Source organism: Cryptomeria japonica, chromosome 8, assembly GCF_030272615.1.
Source record: "Cryptomeria japonica chromosome 8, Sugi_1.0, whole genome shotgun sequence".
Classification (NCBI taxonomy): domain Eukaryota; kingdom Viridiplantae; phylum Streptophyta; class Pinopsida; order Cupressales; family Cupressaceae; genus Cryptomeria; species Cryptomeria japonica.
The window spans coordinates 378,944,381-378,959,891 of NC_081412.1; the positions used below are offsets into that span (position 1 = coordinate 378,944,381).

A 15,511-nucleotide genomic window follows, 5' to 3' on the forward strand; every position below is an offset into this window, starting at 1 on the left:
AGTGAGTGAATTATCCAAGCTTCTCCTCCCTAACCAAGCAATGCCAGTGGCCAGACAACCATTTCTCGTAAACCTGAATGCGGAGTAGTTGACGCATCATAGAAAATGGGCGCGGATTGGTAGGGAGTTCCTCCAGAAATGGTTCCTCCTGGACCACTTTCCAAACTACATGTGGCTTGAAGAATTCTCTCAGCTTATGCTATCTGAATAATTCTACATGGAAGGAGGGCCAGATTCTTAGGGCAAAATTGTAAACAATTCCACAACCTGTGCCCTAGCCCCGCCCCCCTGCAGTTTTTTTTTCCTATGTCCTCAAACCTTAACAGGCTCAATGCCAGTGGCTCACTCATTTTGGCTTTTAAGTTTTGGGGGGCTCGAGTCTCAGATGAAAAAATTGTAAATTTCAAAAGCATAAATATTAATGATAATTTTTCAAATTCCAGTTTGTTTCAGTTTTCCTCTTACAGTCTTATGGATATAAAAATGCTTTCTATGATTCTATTTCATTTTTATTAATTAATTTCTTTCAAATGCCTTTTGTATATGAGCTACGCTATTTCAATTATTTGTTAAACAATGGAAATAAATTTAATATTGTGATCTTTTTTATGTAATGCTATAAAAAAAAAAATTAGTTCATTCCATTAATTATTTGTACTTGATTATAGTTTATTATAATTTTATAAATATATAGTCATTCAAAATACAAAATTTCAAAAGTTTCAAGATACAAAAGTTTATTGGTAAATGTTTTTTCATTCTATTAATTCAAAAGTTTCAAGATACAAAATTTGCAGTCATTCATGCATAAACGTAGACAAAGAGAAAACCATACTGCCCACAGCTTATAACAAGCAGACAAAAAACTAGTTCATTGCCGATAGGCCGCTCACTCAGTCTCACTATCCCCTTGGGTCACCTCCACCCAGTCCCTTCACTCCTCAGAGGTTGATGCTTTGGCTTTCCCTTTTGCCACTTCAGCTTTCATTTTTGGAATGCAGTTTAGGCACCCAAAGTCGGGGTCGCCCTCCATGCTTGCTAGTAGCTATATGGCCCTTTCTTCTTCAGCCCTATCTCTCAATTCCCTACCAACCTCCATCCTTGCCACCACATGCAAAGCCTTTAGGACTTCATCCACCCTGGTTAATTTCACAAAGAGTTTCATTGCTTCCCACCCCACTCAGGCACATTCACGGCACTGGTATTTGATTTCATCCTCTGCGCCATGAATAAAAGGAAGTAATTTGTCCTGGTCACCCCCTTCCTTAATTTGAATGCCAACTCCCAGCACCACCCACTCCAAGATTGAATCCAGGTTAATCAAAAAATCCCCATCAATCAATTTGACCAATGTGAGTTTTACATTTTCCACCTCCGGTTCGAATTCAAAGGCCCATGCCAGAATCAAAGAGTAAACCTCCATATTAGTTCGATATCGGTGACTGATATGTGCCACCTCCTCCACAAGCATCAGTCGAGCTACTGCCCACAACTTCTCCTTAAACTTGAACAATCCTTGCATTCGTTTATCAAATACTTTGCCCAAAAAGGGCACCAAGTTCTTATCTATTCGAAGTGTGAAATTGGCCTCCATGGTCACCTACAATTTCAAAAGCACTTCCTACAAAAAATGTCTTACAGAAGCTATGATTCTACGAACTACAGATTTGTTCTGCTTCAAAGCAAAAACTCGTACACAGATCAAAAGGTAATAAATTCTATCTCTGTCTTAACTCTTATAGGTCGGGTAATGAATGTGCATGATAAGGCATTAATGCCATGAGATCAAGAAAAAGATTTCCTACCATCCCCCCTTCCTTCGTTCGTGCGACATGCCGCAGACAACTCCTTCTGCAACAATTAATCGCCACCTTGGCATTTGTACTTTCTAAATTTGAATTTGCTCGCCTTAACAGGTTGAGGACTACACATTTTTTTAAATTAATACACTAAATTTATGTTGAACTTTTATATATATTTTTAAACTATTTTTTAAAATTATATATCGTAAACATATTTTCAAAGAATTTTGTTAAACTTTAAATTAATATTGAATGTTTTCTTTTTTATATTAAACTTTTACCTTTCAAATTGTATATCAAAATTAATATTTTATTTAGTTATTTGTTTTATTCTAGAATTTAAGTTTCATGTTTTATACTATTTTTGAAATTCAAATTTTTACAAATAATATTAACATTATATTTAATAGTTATCTCAAACTATTGCACATCTTTAATTACAAATAATATTAACATTATATTTAATAGTTATCTCAAACTATTATAGTTTGCACATTTTTAAAATTTAAATGTCTCTTATTATGGGATCAACGACATCTGACAACACTCAAGTTCTCAACAGGTATCATCATCCGTCAAATGAGAAAAGATCAACGGCTCAGGGTGGATTTTGGCCCAAATGTGGGTAGTGAACACATTTGTGAGAACTTCACCTGGAATTGAACGTTGTAAATTTAATTAAATATAATTAAGTCTATAGTCTATAGACTATAAATCTCTTTTTCGGGCGGAATTTTAAAATGATTAAATAGACTTTAAAAACAGACCCGAAAAGTGACACGAGTATGGTGACATGCCAGAAAAATGGCAGAAGTCATGGGACCCACTTCATCTGAAAATAGGTACCATTGACCTGATGACCGTTGGATGAACAAAGATCAACGGCTTAGGGTGGATTTCGGCCCGAATGTGGGAAGTAGACACCTTTCTGAGAACTTCGCCCAGAATTGGACATTTTAAATTTAATTAAATATAATTAAGTCTATAAAGCTTTTTTTTGAGCGGAGGTTTAAAATGATTAAATAGACTTAAAAATCAAACCCAAAAAGTGACACGAGTATGGTGATGTACCAGAAAAATGGAAAAAGTCGTGGGACCCACTATAACTGAAAATAGGTACCACTGATCGTTGGATGAACAAAGATCAACGACTTAGGGTGGATTTCGAGGCGAATGTGGGAAGTGAACAACTTTTTGAGAACTTTTCTTGGAAAAGTGACACGACTATGGTGACGTGCCCGAAAACTGGTAGAAGTCATGGGACCCATGACAACTAACAACATGTACCATCATTCGATGGATGAACAAAGATCAACGGCTTAGGGTGGATTTCGGCATGAATGTGGGAAGTGAACACATTTGGGAGAACTTCGCCCAAAATTGAAACGTTTTAAATTTAATTAAATATAATTAAGTCTATAAAGAACATTTTTGGGCAGAAGTTTAAAATTATTAAACATACTTAAAAAATAGACCCGTAAAGTCACAACAGGTACCTTGGTCCCTCGTTCGTTGGATGAGAAAAGATCAACGGCTTAGGGTGGATTTTGGCCCGAATGTGGGAAGTGAGCACATTTGGGAGAACTTCGCTTGGAATTGAATGTATTACATTTAATGTCCTCAGAATTTATACTAAAGTAGTGAATGTTTTGTCCTTTGGCATCAAATAGTTATTAATAATAATTAATAAAATTACAACATGATTCTTAATGTCCTCGGAATTTATACTGAAGTAATGAATGTTTGGTCCTTCGGCACCGAATAGTTATTGATAGTAATTAATAAAATTACAACATGATTCTAGATATTTTGCCATTTAGTTTTTACTTTTCTACTTTTTCAGAGTTTTCAAAATAAGAGACTCGTAAATCATAATCGTCTTTCATTTCATGAACAAACCTGTAAGTCGAGGGAGATTCAGAAACAACTACTAGATTGAGGAATACAAGTTGCAACAGAGACTATTTGCGCCAATCTCGTGAAATAGAAATTCCAATTTCTGGGTAAAATCTAGAATACCTACATCCCACCTTTTTTTCTTTTGGTAATCTCGTGGTCCAATTTGAGGGTTAGCATTTTCAGGTTTTTATCTAGCATTATTTTGAATTATTAACAATAATAGTGATGGGGAAAACGGGAAGCAGTAGTTCAACAAGAAGCCAAGTGAAAAACAAAATGTACCTAACCGAACTAGTTAAAACACCAAGTTTCACTAATGAATACCATGATATTTATGACCCTACTATCCATGGTGAAAAGCATATCATAGATATTAGATATACATTGTCTAGTAAGGCAGCAGATGCATCCAGGGCAAAATTTACTGTTTTCAACCCAATGTTAAAACAAAAAACAAATAAAATTGCATCGTGGGATGTTGGATTGGGAAGCATGGTGTTACTTGAAGTATTCCCTTGCCCTAATTTTGTCATGGTCTACGCCAAAAATTATGATGAAGACAAAAAAGCAATTGTCAATAAAAATACAAAAGAGGAAATTCTATCTATAAACGAGGGAGATTTTGCTCATTTGTTGAACCTAGGATTTGAAGCCCAAAACTCAAACGTCCAAATTGACCTTGAAAAGCTGGCAAGGAATTATGAGAGTCTCGATCCAAGTCGTAGAGATTCATTTATCAAAGCTCTAATAAAGAGTGGTATTGGTATTGTGTTGGATTAGAATCATAAGCCTCCTTATGATTCGAACATTTTTGCTCCATGGGTTGGGGATACTATTTCCTTGCTGTCATTTTGCCTGGGACTGGAAAATGATAGGGAAGTGGGTGCAAGCCTTCTTGAAATGATTTATAATATCCATTGTGCAAGTCAACCAGTAAGATATAATTTTATTGAGAACATTGTAAAATCCATGCAAAAACAATTACTAATGATAAAAAAAGGTTCCTATAAGACATTTAGGTTCTCATCCTACTTGTGCTATCTCCTTCTATCCAAGTATCATGCAATATTCGAGACCAACAAGCTTCAAATTATGAGCTATAATATTGATGAGAAGACTGGGAAGAGAATAGAGTGTCAAATATATGATTGGACACCAAAGATAAGGATGAATGATAATAGAAAGAACTACAACCATTTTGTAGACTTCTTTTTGGCACCAATGTATAATGAAATTATAAGCACTCTAATGCCTAGGTTGCCTGTGTCTTGTATAGTTTGCATTCAACTCAGAAGTCAAATGGAATTGGTTGAATGGTTCTTCATGGAAGAATTCACTGTGTTAAGGTTTTACGGATTGGCAGTAAAACCATACAGACTTCCAATACATGTGACATAGATGGTATTTGCATTAGAGTATGTATGGTAATTAGAGAGCACAGATAGGCACTTCCATGGTTAGCAAAAGAAGAGCATATTTCCTTTCTTGCCTTTCTCATGTGGAGGGTTCACATTTGAGAGAAAAGCATTCAATGTGGCACATGATTTTTTGACAGTTTTTAACTTTGGTGATGAGGGTCTCTGGTAGTATGATCCAATCAGTGTAGTTCAAGCAAGGCTTAAGAAAAATGGGAACTCTTGAGTGTTATGTCAACATGAAAGTAAACCATTGCTAGAAAAGCTTAGAAACATGGACTCCTGGGATGAGGTTAAAAAAGAGATGGAGAAAATTGCAGCTGACAATAACATTTCAATAGAAGAAACTTCATCACAAATTATGGCATTGCAAATGCACACATAGAGGACAACAGAGGAGGGTCAAGGCATCCAAAATAGGAGGTCCTACAATTTCTACCTTAAATCTACTAATCCATCAAAGAAATCTATTCCCAAATCAATTTTGCACGAATGTAAAGAGAATTATTGGACTCAAACCAAAATAAATGATTTTTGGACTATGAGGAAGAATCTCAGTGAATCAAAGACAATTGCACAATTTGAGAGCATCGACAAGGATGCAGAGTTTAGCGAATTGTGGGATATGGAGCATGGCAGGACTAAAGATGATGAGCATGAGGTTGTTGTTGAACCCCCTCCAACAACTACTACAGTCCTGAAAATATTAGGTGGAGTCAATGAGTCCATGAAAGAAAAATATAGCAAAGGGGCAGACCTTGTGGAAAAAATGGGTTTTGAAGGTGGTGGTCTAGGTGCCAGAGGAGAGGGAATTTGGTATCCACTTCAAGTACAACTTCCATCACAGTAAAAATCAAAAGGTCATCTTAAACCAGTCATTGGACTTGATTCTTCAGATTCAACACGGATAGGTACTACTCATTACCCTCATGTTCCACCTACATTTGTTTTAGGTTCAAATCCACAACCACCACCACATCATGGTATTCCCATTAGTCATGAATCAAGTGCCACTGCCACTGGTGGGGAATCTGGGGATAGTATTCCTATTATTGTTCAATCAAGTGCCACAGTGATTGGTGGGGTTGGCATGGGTACTACTACTGATACTAGTTGTCTTGGTGTTGGACAAGGGCAACAACAAAATATCTCTCGCAAGAGGCCACTAGAGGTAGATAATCAATCTCATACTATTGATAATCCTATATCAAGTGCCACTAAAACTACAAATCAATCATTTGCAACTTCAGATCACACACCTCAAAAGACAATGAAAACTACACATGAAAGGGTCAGTGGGGGTGGGACAACATCAGGAACTGTTGTTGGTAATCCTGGTCAAGCATTAGTTAAAACCACAGGAATAAATGGAACTGGAGCCTATGGTATCCCTATGTCACCTTTCAAACATTCAATTGCTTCAGCAAGCCCAAATTTTCAATTTCATGATTACTATAAAAAATATGAACACACAACAAAAGCAAATGAAGAAAAAAAGAAAGCATTTCATAGGGTTCATGTGTTTGAAGTTTTAAACGAACAACCTACAAGGAACAGGGTATTTCCAACATATGACCCACTGAAAGATATGATGGAGTTCATGGTTGTTATAACCCCCGGCCCCATCTAAAGATAAAAATCCACCACACAGTTAGATAGATCCCTCTCAATTTCAAGTCAGTAGCCTCCAAATGAATTTTTCCAAAGTACATAATGTGGATAAAATTAGTGTGTCAAAAAGGACTAACAAAGTGGTCTACACTTCACTGCTAAAGGTGGAGAGAAAAATAAATAAATTGGAGAAACAAATAGAAAAGTTATAGGCAGACCTGGAAAATGAAAAAATCAAGGAGGAAAGTAGCAGATAGCAAGTGCAATGATTTACAAAAAAGGATAAAAAATTCGGGCTGTGCAGTAGAAATTGCAGAGCAGGAGAAGATGGATGCAGAATTGAAGGGCCTGACAGAAAAAGTGGCTAAAACTAGTAAAAAAATTGTTGAGGAAAAAACCAATTTTCAAAAATTATACAATAGTTATGAGTCTGCTACCGCTAAAATGAGAAAATTACAGGACCTATTGGATCATGGGAAGGAAAAAGAAAAACATTTGCAAGAGGAAGCAGAGGAAGAAAGAAAAAAATGTGCACAAATGAAAGAAGACCCGCACAATGCAAATGATAAAATAAAAACTCTGGAGGATAGATTGAAAGATAATATGAAAAATACAATGAAGTATATACAAGAAAACATTTGGCGGCAAATAATACAAAGGAGTGAGAAGTTGTGTGAATGGTTTCAATTGACTGAAAGTATGAGACTAATTTATATAAAAATCAAAGGGCACTATGAGAAGAGCACACATGTTTATTCAAAAGAGGATATGGCAAAAAACATTCTGAAAGTAGTCTACAATTCAAGTGATAGCTAATTGGCATTCAAGGGAATTAAGAGCCACATTGATGCCACAGTTAAGACATCATCTATCATTCAAAAATGCCAGAAGCTAAGGGAAACAACAAAAGTTATGGAAAGTTGTGGAAAAAAGATATTGAAGTTGCAAGAAAAGAAAAATAATTTGATTAAACTTGGTTTGCCTAAGCATGCTGACACATCAAATAAATTCATTGGAGAAGAAGCTTTCAAAAAAGGAATGGAGATAAAAATGATGTCTGATTTAGACTTGCTTCCAAAGGACACAACTCCCCAAAGCTTTCTAGAATTCATCCAACCATTTACAACTCTAAATTCGGTATTGGATGAAATAGTGATGTCAAGTAAATCTTCTAAATATGGGATGTTGATGGAGTTGGAGTTGACTTTCCATAGTTTACAAAATTTTGACCTTCCATCAAATGAAGAGTGGAGCACCCTACAAAAATTGGCATAGAATTCTTAAGAATCATAGTATGTATTGCATAATTTTCTTCTTTTACTCTTAATTTCAAGGTTTTATATTTTTTCTGTTTGCTATTTTGCTAATCCAGCCTATGAATCTATGATGCACTCCTTATTGATATTTTGCTAATCTAGCCTATGAATCTATTCTATGAATAGGAAGAAAATAGCACTCGCTATTGCTATTTTGCTAATCCAGCCTATGAATCTGTGATGCACAGTGTAAAACTTCAGCTAGTAAATTTATATTCTCAAATTCTCCCATTCTTTAACATTTATGCATTTCTCTATTTCTGGTTAGTAGGTTTTAGGTACTGCTATTATCTATGTTTAATTTGTTAAGGCGTGAATTAATATTTAATTTTGAACTTTGTTTTTTGAATAGGAGACATCAAACATGTAGCAGATGTTAAATTGCTAATATGGCTTGTGATGGCCATATAAATCTGTGCTAAGTTTGTGATTTTGATGTTCAGTCTTCACATGTTGCAAACTTGCAATTTGACCTGAAGCTGTTGTTGTTCCCTTGTTTCTATAAAAGGGAATTCAAGGTCATTTGCAAAGGGTTTTGAAACTTTGTATTCACTTTTGCAAGGACATTGGAGAATCACACAGGAGTTTTTGTTGCTCTCTTGTTTCTATAAAAGGGAATTCAGGGTCATTTGCAAAGGGTTCTGAAACTTTGTATTCACTTTTGCAATTTGCATGGAGAATCACACAGATTGGTGTATTACTATTGAATGAATTGTATCATATGGCTATATTTTGAAAGAATTAATGAAAATCTAAGTTCTCGACATGTGTATTACTATTGGATGAATTGTATCATATGGTTCTGAAATGTATCACACAGATTTGAGACTCAAACATGTATAAATAAACAATAAACATCTCTGTATCAATAAACACATTATGGTTTTTTTTTATTATACTATTTTAAATCTGGAAATAGAAAGTTGAAAAATACAATTACAAATCAATATTAAATTCTAATTGCAAAAAGTAATATGCTTTTATAATATGAATGATGAGATACAGTAATAAGATTAATAAATACCAATCTCTTACAATTGCCATTCATCCTCATCAAATTCAGAGCTTTCTTGATTCTTGTCTGTGGTTTGAGTTTCTTCACTCTGAGTTTGCATACCTTCGCCAAACTGCATCTCAATGCTACCAGTAGGTGACGGTCCAGTACATGGGGCAATAGTCCCACTGACACTTTGGTTTGAAGTGTTTCCCAAACCTCTTCTTTCACATTTGGACCTCCAGATTTGCAGTGCCCTATCGTAAGGAAAAGTGTGGACATCATACCTAGATGTATAGAGCCTCAAGGAATTTTCCAAATTTTTGTCTAGTTTGTTTCTTAGGTTTGACTTTAGGAACCCCAAAGCATTGAAAACTCTCTCATCTTCCACCGAACCCAATATCATGGTAAGACATAAATCAGCAAGCTTCACATATTTTGGCATTAAATCACGCAACGTTTTGTTCTCAGCTATAGTTTTCCAAAGCCTTGTTACTGATCCCTCTTCGTGTGGGTTCTCCATTTTGGCATATTGTTCTCTCATAGTGTATGCAAAATGAGATGATTGCTCTCGAAGATGAGTTTCATCTAATATTCCATTTATAGTTACTCCATTCAATTCTTTGGATATGCAAAATTGTTTTATCAAAGTCAGTAGCTTACTTCAAAAATTGGTTGCACTGTTGAGGCTCCAATAATGAGGAAACATGATAGACATGGCTTTGAGTAGGTTTTCAGGAGGGAATCTGCTTCTAATTTGTGAGGAAAGATCATATACAATTTTCTTCACAAAAGTAGTTTCAGTCTCAACAATCTTGTCGAAATATTCCCTTGTAACTCTTGCTAGTTGCTTCTTGGGGCGCTTTCTTGGTTCCTCGAGGTCGAGCGTGGCATAGAAGTGCATTGGTATCTCAACTCCTCATACATTGGCACATACCTCCCCATCTGCACTGATTTGTAAAAAATTATCAGGATTGTTCAAATATGTGAGTGTTTTCCACTTAACAAATTTTTCATCAAATAGTGTTGGTTGATTTTGATAGAGATTGTCAAGGGTCATGCATGTCATCTTATGTAGCGTAGCATATTCTACAATATACAGAGCTCTTTTTTGAGCAGCCTTCATAATATTCCTCATTTCCTCTAGCATGGGCAGAAGAGCTGCTAAAGTTAAGAATGTCTCTAAATTACTTAACCTGCTAAGAAGTTCAGGAAATTTCGGTTGATCTGATTCATTGTGAGTTGTGTGAAATAGTCCAATCAAGGATGGATATTCTGAAAACACTCAATGCGCTGGACCATCCAAAGAGATTCATCTCGTATCATTATCCTTGAGAAGCTTGTTCCCATCAGTTATTCCATCAGCAAAGTGTTGAAATTCCATAAATTGCTTGGGACTTCGACAGAAGTGTGAGTAGAGCTCTCTGATTAAAATTTCAATTTTTTTAACTGAAGGAAACTTGCTCACAATTCCAAAAGCTAGATTCATTCTGTGAGCCATGCAGTGAATTGCAGTAATGTACGGTGCAAATGAAGTTTCAATCTTTGTACAAAGACCATTCCTATGATCTTGCATTATTGAAGCTCCATCTGCTCCAACACAAACCAATTTTTTAACTACTGTCATGTCAAACATACCTTCATATTCAATTAAACTTCTCTTTACTAGTTGAAATAAATTTTCCGTTGTCGTACTCTCCTTCATTTTAGCAACAGATAGTAGATGAGGTTAGCGGGTATGATTCTCTATAGTATAAACATGCATGCATACCCATGAAGTGTTATCTACTGTTGTAACTTCATCTAAAGAAAATGCAATAAAGTTTGACTCTCTTATTTTTTCCTTTACATCTTCTTTTTCAACCTCAGCAAGATAACTTGCCCATTTCCATCCACTGTTTACTGACCGGTGTCTATTAGGATAGTTAGGAACTTTCAAAAAGTGTAATAAACCACTAATTGATGGGTAATCTGTCATAGCATGCCCTCTACTCAAAATATAAAAAACAACACTTAACTGAACAACTTTTCCCAGTTGTTCTATTTGCATTACTTTTCCAAAAATAGCTTCAATAGAACCTTTAACTTCAGCAAGCTTCGTCTGTATTTTCTCATGAAAATAATACTCTTCGGTATTCCTCACATGCTTACATTCCTCCTTTGTTTTCCATCTTATCACTGATTTCTCAACCTCGTCTATCATTTGTTTTTCATAAACTTTACCCATATGCTTTTCTATGGTGTCAAATTTTAGCTGCAACCTAATTTCCTTGTTATGTTTCCAAGTACAAATCTTACACCTACATTCTATTGGAGGCTCACCTTCGATTGGATTCTCCACTGGTTCAATGAATGGATACTTTGATTCCCAATTAATTTGAAAATTCCTCGCTGACATATCCCACTCCCAATCCTTTTTTTATTGTGGTTCACCCTTTTTTGATATGGCTTTTCTTTTCCCCTTCCGTGCATTATCATCAATGGCATTATCACCGAAGTCGATTATATCATTTCGACTAACTTGGGTATCTACCAGATAATCTTCTTCAAGATCATCCTGATCTGAGATATCAGGTTCGCTGCCGTCTTCAACATGTGATGTAGGTGGCGAATTTTGTACTTGTACTTTTGATGATGTACCTCCTTGATTTTCACCACAATCTTTTCCAATGCCAAAGTATGAAGACAATGTTCTGCTTTTTATTGGCCTCTCTTGGCCTTCCCCACATTCATATTTCCTACCCCTCTTCCTATTCGACATCTCCAATGAAATAAAGGCTGCCAAAAAAATATCAATTTGTTGAAGAAGCAATAATAGACTATAACATATAATATACCACTTCAAAAATATGATCGCTCACCTTTAGGCTTTAGGTCACTAGTAGTCACCAATGCAGTCAACAAAAATGATTTTCCTTGGTCTGAAACTTCGCTATTGATCAAAATTCAAAGCCTAGAACCCACCAGATTGTGTTGAGATAGATCTGATCTTTGCATGTATTTATACCAATCCTTATATAGCAAATTCCACGGGAATTCTATATGGTATACAAATATTTGGCAAATCCCGCGTAACTATAACATGACTTATGTAATTTTTGAGGTGATTATAGGTTGTCCAAATATGACATATAATTTTCGAGGCAATTATAGGTTGTCCAAATAATAGGCGAATACAATATAGTTGGTGAAAGTTGGGGTGAATGGAGACACGCATCGGCAAGATGTCGGGCGAATTGGGTCCCCCTGGCTAACAAGTCTTCACATGCCTATAGGCAAATTAAGGTCATCTATTAAGGCAACCTCGGAGAGTGTATGTGAAAAAATTAATTTACCGTGTGTCCACCATATATTATATTGGCAAAATCATCGCATAGAAACATTTAATTGCATAAAACATATGGCGATCGGGCCGTGACTTTGACTGAAATTGATAATGTTTTGGTGACATGGCCACCCCCAATTGGTACAAAATATTCACCATTTCCGACATGGCCGACATGAAAAATTCGCCATTGGCAAATATTCGCCACTAAAGTAATATCTGATTGGAATCTATCTCAAGGTTAACTAAACCCGATTTCTCAATTATTTTCAATTAATCCTAAATTGATCATCTCTCTTGAGAAATCTCTATAAATTCAATCCTCAGCTCTCATTCCAATTCACCCCAGAGATTTTTGAGAACATGCTTGGAGATTATTATCACGTTAATTTCGTTATGGAGTCATTGAAGATCATTGTGCTTTTTTAGATTATTTGCATCCATATTTAGTTTATTCATTATTGCTTGAATTATTCATCCATTTTTCATCCATATATTTAATATCATATAGATTAAATCCTTCGTCTTGGAGTAGTCTAGTCACTGGTATTGCTTATAAAAAATCTGAGAGCAATCTTATACTCGCATTTTTTAGAAGGCAATTAGTCGCCTTGTTATGGTTTATTATTTATTGATTATTTATTTACTAACCATACATGTAATGACTTAATTGAAGTGTTGTGCTTACAACTACATACCCTTTTTCACACACATAGTATCAGGCATTAACAGGTCGATCTTTTGGTGCAATGACAACCACACTTCTAACAAGTGGTATCAGATCCTGGGTCACATGTTCAAACCCCTTCGCTTGTGCTAGGGGGGATTGTTGCAAGGTGTGTGCCCTTGGTCTCCTTGTGTTGTGCAATATAGCACTCAGTTTTGTGACAGGGTTGAACCGCCTCCCATGGATTCTATTAAGTCTAGTGGTTGTATCAGGCATTAACATGTTGATCTTTTGGTGCAATGACAACTTTACTTCTAACACTTGAATCTAACATATTCTTATATATTAGCCAAGAGGTTATGTTATGTTGAAATTGGTGGTTGAAATAGGGCTTGTGAATGGTACACTTGGACAAGTCAAAGCAATTGTATTTAGAGATGGAAAAAAACCACATCAACTACCCTTATTTGTTGTTTTTGTTTGATTTAAAAATTACATAGAGGCAATGTGGGATCACAATGAAAAAAAAAAAGTCTATGTAACCCCATTGAGACGTGGTGTTTTCCATCAAATACCACTAAAAATGGCATGAGCATTAACAATACATGGATCACAAGGGCTTATAGTTCAACAAGCACCAATCGACATTCACAACATTGACCATTAAGGGTTAACATTCACAGCTATTTCAAGAGTCTGTGAACTTGTAATTCTCCAAATATACCCTACCTTCACATCCCAAAGATATTCACACATGAAAACCAACCCATGTGTTGCTCATTGAAAAAAAAAAGAGGAGTGATTGTTGGCATTGTCAAATGTAAGGTCTTCAAACAAAAGTTAAAAGAAGTCTAGGTTTGTTCATTCAATCACTTATTTTAGCCAATTTTACCGAAGCCAAAACTTACCTTTATGTATCTTTGAAATTTATGCATCTAATATATATTTTGTTAACTTATAGATCACTTAAGAAATAGTTTCGTTACATTTAATTTTATTACTTAATCTATAAGTATTTAATATTCAATGTTAAACAATTACACATGTAACAAAACATATATTATTTTTCACGTTTTGATGATATCTCTTTTTCTTTCTCTACAGGTACAAATTCTACAAAAGTATAATTACCAACAAAAGTATAATTACCATTGTTCCCAATACTAATCTATTATTACTTCCAATTTCATATAGTTTGCAAATTTAACTTCTACAATTGCATAGATTATTAGAATTCCAAAAGTGAATTAATTTATCAACAATATCTACGATCTATTTTCATGCTTCACAAAATAATACAATTTCATAAAAAAATCTCTTTTTCATACAAATATGAAAAACCAATTCTACATTCAAAGTAAGTCACTTACAATATCATATTCACATATATGTAAAAAGTACATATAAATAAGTTCTTACATTTATTTTCCAATCATCTTATAACTAATTAAAGATCTCCTTGATGTATCCAATAAAAACTAACATTGCCTACATATTTTCAATCCAAACATAGAAAAATGATTGTAAAAATATCATTTCATTTCCAGTGTTTGAAAAAGGAAACTTGTGCAAATTCTAATTGTCCAATGCTGACACAAAGAGAACATCTCTTTGTGCAAAAGGATACACAGGTGTTCACAGACATTCGACCAAAGATGTTCTCTTTTTGTGCAAACTTACAAATTTAGCAGGATTGGACAATGTGCAAGCTTATTTTATGGGTGAAGCCTGAAAGTGCATTTGGATGCTCAATACTTCTTTACAAAAAAAGTATAAAAGAAGGTGCTCTGTAGTACTAGGGAGAAATCGAATACCTCTCTTCATGCCGTAACATGCTACTCCAACAAAGTATAGTGTGAAATTTTTGACAATATGCTTTGTTGGAGTAGCATGTTACCATATTTACCATTTGTGGAACTAAAAAAAAATTAAAAAATGGAAAGGCTTATGGGACTAGCCACAAGGAAATAATTCAACCTTGATTTCGAGCCACAGCACACTTTCGAAAAAATCATATATATAATGTCAGAAGTGGGGTTTGAACCTACGCTCTCGTTAGAGGACCAGAACTTGAGTCTGGCGCCTTAGACCACTCGGCCATCCTAACCTTGCATGTTATCTTTTCTGTAAAGAACAATACTTCACTAAAATGTTAATTTGGATAACGTCACTTGCTTACAAAGCGAAATGCGTAGAAATTCTCAAGTTGCAATTTATTTTTATTATTATTTTTCATTGTATAAATAATGAGAAAGGAGGTAGGGATTTGGTTTGTGCCTATTTTCTCATCTTTTCTTGTGGGCCTGAGTTCCATCTAATCTTGTAGAGAACAAGAATTGTCCCTGAGCCATAGCATCGCAAAGTAGAAATGGCATTTGTATCATTTTGTGACTTTTTTTCTAAAGAATTTAATTGAGTGCACTATATTATTAGAAATGAGAAGCAAAAATGGTAATGACAAAATGGTCTAACAAAAAATATA

General features: G+C 35.0%; 1 non-coding gene across 1 annotated transcript; it reads right to left on the reverse strand.

The window, feature by feature from the left end:
* Positions 1 to 15,052: 15,052 nt before the first annotated feature.
* On the reverse strand, positions 15,053 to 15,136 carry TRNAL-CAA (transfer RNA leucine (anticodon CAA)). The gene has a single exon. It is a non-coding gene; the product is annotated as a tRNA-Leu (tRNA).
* Between the last annotated feature and the right edge of the window lie 375 nt (positions 15,137 to 15,511).